This window comes from Choloepus didactylus, chromosome 9, assembly GCF_015220235.1.
Source record: "Choloepus didactylus isolate mChoDid1 chromosome 9, mChoDid1.pri, whole genome shotgun sequence".
Lineage (NCBI taxonomy): Eukaryota > Metazoa > Chordata > Mammalia > Pilosa > Megalonychidae > Choloepus > Choloepus didactylus.
In genome coordinates, this window is record NC_051315.1 from 9,214,003 (window position 1) to 9,220,002 (window position 6,000).

Here is a 6,000-nt window from a genome sequence, read left to right on the forward strand (position 1 = left end):
AAAGAGAGTATTCATAGAACTGAAACCAAATGTTTAAAAAAAAAATCAGATTCACATAATTCAGATAAAAACTTTGACAAACAGGACTAGTTTAATATTGTTAGTTAAATTAAAGCAGCTATGGCTTCTGAATTATCAATGTTAAGTAAATACAATCACAATTTTATTCTACCTGGATATATTATTCCTAAATTTATACAGATGTACTGATAAAATAAGTTAGCATTATCTCCACCAGATCATTAAGATGATGAAAAATGATGAAAAACATAAATGTGTGATTGATAAAATTGAGTTATTATTTTGACAAACTTTACTTTAAGAATAATTGCATTTTGTAGGATGTTTGAAGATAGTTTCTAAGATCTTTTTAGTAACTTAAGGTGTGCAGATAGATAAGTCTTGCAGGCTATATATTGTTAAGGAAAAAGAGTAGTTTTTTTCCCAAAGTAAAATATCAGTTGTCCCAGAATGAGAAGCAGGAATGTGTAGGATAAAACCTGAGTGGATATAGAAATGTGTAAAAGGTTTATGGAAAAGGAAATTTTATTTGTCATGGTCAAGGTTGCCTAAGATTTGATAGGCTTAAGAGATTTTTAAGACTTTTCGTGTTAAGATAGTATCCTCATGCAAAACTAGAATTTTGGTCATCTTTCTGTTAAAACGACAAAGTTTTCTTGGATTACTAGGCTGCTCTTAGTAAGAGATTATAAAAGGTTTTTCTTAACCATTTGAGGAATCTGCCTAGAAGGTTTTCTTAACCATTTGAGGAATCTGCCTAGAAGGCAAAGATTCTATATCTTATCAGAATGATATCCTTATTGATATTTATATTGACCTTATCATCCTTTATTGTTTTATAAAATGTCTTTTCCCTTTTAAAAAACACTGAGTTTGTTTGTTTGTTTGTGACTTTTTTTTCCCAATCAGACTCCTATTTACTCTTTTATTGTCCCTTTGGTTAAAAAGGGAACCAAATATTGTTTCACAGTGACCTATTTTCTTACTTAACAAACTGTTCAAACTGACAACTTCTTGACATTTTGCCTTCCCAAAATAAAACCCTAAAGGACTTCTTATTGAACACGTACTGTCTTTGGGATTTTTCCAGAGGGCTTCTGGGAAATCCCAAAGGATTTGTTCTTTCACTTGGTAAAAAGAGATGTGCTAGAAATAGGTTTATTTGATATGTCATGAGCTGCATGGGAAGTGTTATCAAATTAAACAGGATTTTCTAACCTTACATTGGTCAAAGCTGTAAGGATAAAATGTTACTAATATAATTATTTCAGAAATTGCATAAATTTTTAGAGATTTGCCAATGTCTGCACAGCTCCTGGGATGTCCTAATACTGATCTGCCTGATATTAGACAACAATAATATTTTTGATCATAATTTCAGTTATTCTTTTAAGATGCTATGTGTTCCAGAAACGACCAAATTTCCTTCTCAAATTGCATTATTTTTATAATGAACTTTCATCAGAACTTTTCACTTTTATAAAACAGTAACAGATTAACCACAGCCATTTTAAGTCTTATGTCATCTAAAGACAATTTTTATTGTGATACTTCCCTGAAAACACTTCGATCAGCAACAGGCCAGGTGCTTTGTCTTCAACTAAAGGGACCTTCTCACAAACCCATGGAAAGGGCTATGTCAGGTAATATGGCACATAGAATTCTACTGGCAGTGAATCTATACAACTGGTTTGTCAAGATGTCCAGAATTCTAGCAAAAAAGCTAATGAGGGGTGACATTGCTAACATAAGATTGAGCAGAGTAAGGACTCTTTACTTGGGACTGAATGAACTGATAAAGAATGATCATGGTTTTGTTTGGATTATTGCTGATGTTTTAATATTCTGTTTTCTAGATGCATGCAATATCTTACTTTTTACCTTAAGTACTTTATAATTCTTAAATCACTCATTTTTTCTCCCTCCTTGCAACCTCCAGAATTTGGAAGCTCTTATCAAATATTCTTATTTTTATGGCAAAATAATTATTTGCATAGGTCCAATCAAGATCTGCCTTCCCTGTTACAGGACATAATTGGGGGATACTGGTTATATAACCAAGACTTTGACTGGAATGTTGTGTTTAAGAATGATGCTCACCAAAAGGGGGATGTGAAAGGAAATGAAATAAGCTTCAGTGACAGAGAGATTCCAAAAGGAGCCGAGAGGTCACTCTGGTGGGCACTCTTATGCACAATATAGACAACCCTTTTTAGGTTCTGAAGAATTGGAATAGCTAGCAGTAAATACCTGAAACTAGCAAACTACACCCAGAACCCATGTATCTTGAAGATGATTGTACAAAAATGTAGCTTATGAGGGGTGACAATGGGATTGGGAAAGCCATATGGACCACACTCCCCTTTGTCTAGTTTATGGATGGATGAGTAGAAAAATGGGGGAAGGAAAACAAACAAACAAACAAACAAAAAAAGGCATCCACTGTTCTTTTTTACTTTAATTGCTCTTTTCCTTCTTATTTTTTATTCTTATTATTTTTGTGTGTGTGGTAATGAAAATGTCAAAACTTAATTTTGGTGACGAATGCACAACTATATAATGGTATTGTAAACAACTGAATGTATGCTTTGTTTTGTATGACTGCATGGTATATGAATATATCTCAATAAAATGAATTTAAAAAAAAGAATGATGCTCATTTACTTAGATTTGACTGGACACTTTTAAGGAATTAAGATTGACTTTATGGAAACTATGCTTACAAAACATTCTTGGAAAAACCTGACTGGTTACTGGCTTCAGGGCTCCAGTAAAGAAGGTTACTTTCTGAACTGCAAGTGAAATCTAGTGTCAAGTTCTTGGCTTGATTTTCTGGCCTCAAAAGGCTTTTAAAAGTCCAATTGGAGGTTCCTTATGAAAACTACCAGCAAGGCAAACTTTAAAAAGGCCTAAATAAAAAATTGCGATTCTTGCTGTAACTTTTTAAATAATCAGGCCACATCCAAAGAAACAACCTTTATTTTATGATTAAGGTTACCTTTGATCAAAAGGAGGGTGACTAAAGAAATTCTGTTGGAAAACTGTAGTACACTCCTGTGGGTTATCAGATTCTGCTCCTGTTCATTGTCTGAGCTCTTTTGCTTCTCCTTTGTAAACTGTAGATAACTGCATGTTTTGGTTGTTGTTCTAGTTTGCTAATGCTGTCGGAAAGCAAAATGCCAGAAATGGACTGACTTTTATAAAAGGGGGTTTATTCAGTTACACAGTTACAGTCTTAAGGCCATAATGTGTCCAAGGTAACACATCAGTAATAGGGTACCTTCACTGGAAGATGGCCAATGGTGTCCGGAAAACCTCGGTTAGCTGGGAAGTCACGTGGCTGGCGTCTGCTCCAAAGTTCTGGTTTCAAAATGACTTTCTCCCAGGACGTTCCTCTTTAGGCTGTAGTTCCTCAAAAATGTCACTCTTAGTTGCACTTGGGGTATTTGTCCTCTCTCAGCTTCTCCGGAGCAAGAGTCTTTTTTCAACGACCATCTCCAAAATGTCTCTGTAAGCTGAAGCTCCTCTCTCAGCTCCTGTGCATTCCTCAAAGTGTCCCTCTTGGCTGTAGCAGCTTGCTCCTTCTGTCTGAGCTTATATAGTGCTCCAGTAATTTAATTCAGGCCCACCCTGAATGGGTGGGGCAACACCTCCATGAAAACTATCCAATCAGAGTCATCACCCACAGTTGGGTGGGGTGCATCTCCATGGAAACACTCAAAGAGTTACAGTCTAATCAACACTGATAACGTCTGCCCACACAAGATTACACCAAAGATAATGGCGTTCGGGGGACGTAATACATTCAAACTGGCAAATTTACCTACCTGCGATGGGACTGGATCCTGTGATCTTGAACATATTGCCTACCTTAAATGCCAATCAAAAAGCTGACTTAGGATCTTTTGTATACCAGGCCTCAAACTGACAAAAGAGAGTTAATACCACCAGTCGCTTGACCTACCATAATATATGGTTCCACTCTTCCGTGCACAACATCATAGCTTCACTAGGAGCACATGGCCTGGAGCAAGCAGTTATAAATATACTTAAGGTTGAAACAGAGCTCTAACACCACCCCGAGTGCCCTTCAGGCCCCCCAGGATGAAGATGACAGCCTAGCCATAGTTGTCTGGCAAAACAGATGGACTCTAGATACCCTGACTTCCCCAAACAATGTTACATTTATGTTAATAAGTCTGACACTATAATAAATAACTGGAATATTTTAAAGGACTGAATTAAGGTGATTCATGATATCAGTTAGGCTCAAACATTTCGATGTATAGACAGTTGGCATATTTCAGGACAATAGGTACTGAACCTTTTAGTAGTTCTCTTTCAAATTTATAACAAATCTGAAGCTTCACGCTGAACCACCTCACTTAATTTAGAATCCCGAACCAAACACTAGTTGCCTATTTCCTTGGTTAGGAGTTAACATAAATGGAAATATGATAAGAAACATATCTATAACAGAAGGAGAAATTCCTGAGTTCACTGCAAAAGCTATTGCTGCGCAACAAAAATCTTTTGATTCTTTGGAATTGTTTTCGATAACAGAGTTGCACTTGGCTACTCGCTGGCTGAGCAAGCAGGAGCTTGTGCTGTTATCAGTACCACCAGCTGTACTTTGAAGCACAGTTAAATGAAATAGTTCACATGGGTTCACATGGCTTAAGCAAGTAAGTCCTTCCTCGTTATTGTTCTTTGATCTCTTTGATTTTAGTTGGTTTGAGTCCTGTGGTCCTTGGCTCAAAAGTGTACTCCAAACATTGGGCATTTTACTACTTACAATAATCATAACAGTTTCCCCAGTACACTGTACCCTCTCTGAAGTTTTAAATAGTTGTACCAAACTGTTTTGGTTTTCCAGATTGATCAAGCAAATACCATGAAATGGGTTGGCTTAAACAATGGGAATTTGTTAGATCACAGTTTTGAGGCTAAAAGAAAGTCAAAATCAAGGCATTGTCAAGGTGAGACCCCAAGACTGGCATTCTGGGGCTGGCTTCTGGTGATCATCGGCAATTAGTTCATCACATGGCAAGGCAATAGTGGTGTCTACTTGTCTCTCCCTTCTCTCCTGGGTTCCACTGATGTTAGCTTCTGGCTGCTTCCTCTGTGGCTTTCTCTCCTCGGTCTGAATTTCATTCCTCTTATAATGGACTTCAGTAATAGATTAAGACCTATCCTGATTGGGCTGGGCCACACCTTCTTAACTGAAATAACCTCATCAAAATTTCCTACTTCCCATGGTTTCACACCCATAAGAATGGATTAAATTTAAGAAAATATTTTCCTTGGTACATACAACTTCAAACCACCACACCAGCCATCTCATCAAATGGAATCCATCCTCCTAGAATGACAGAAGAACAAAGAGAAGAAAAACAATCAACCCCTTGACATCTATAAACTAGAGCTAATCACCTGCGAGAGCCATCAGCAGATGGTAACTGAGAGTGGTACTAATGCCTTAAATTTTCATCTCAGCCCTAGGCATGGCCAAGGGCCACATCCAAGAGGGGGGAATTGATAAATCAAATCCAGTAGGCCCAACATGGGGCAGCCATGCCAAGCTCCATCTCAGCAAAACCAAAAACCTAAGCTAGTTTCTATTTTCTGCAAGTGCCCAGCTTGCCCAGAAAACTAAATTTAAATACGCATGATCAGTTATCACCAGCTAACTTCCTCGTTTCCACACCAGCTAAGTTCCTCATTCCAAAGCATCCACCTGCTCCCCAATTTGTAAGACTCCATTTAAGTAAAATAGAAACAATGTCAGCCAATCAGAATGTTTCCTCACTTGCTCCTGCATCCCCATTTTTGAGGTTATTCTTTCTACCCCCTCAGTGCAGGTCCTTTCTATTTCCTGAATTAGATGCTGCTTGTTTCATGAATTACTCAATAAAGCTCCTAGATCCTAAACCACGTGGACAGTTTTTCTTTTATCATGTAGTTATCCTTCCCTCCAAT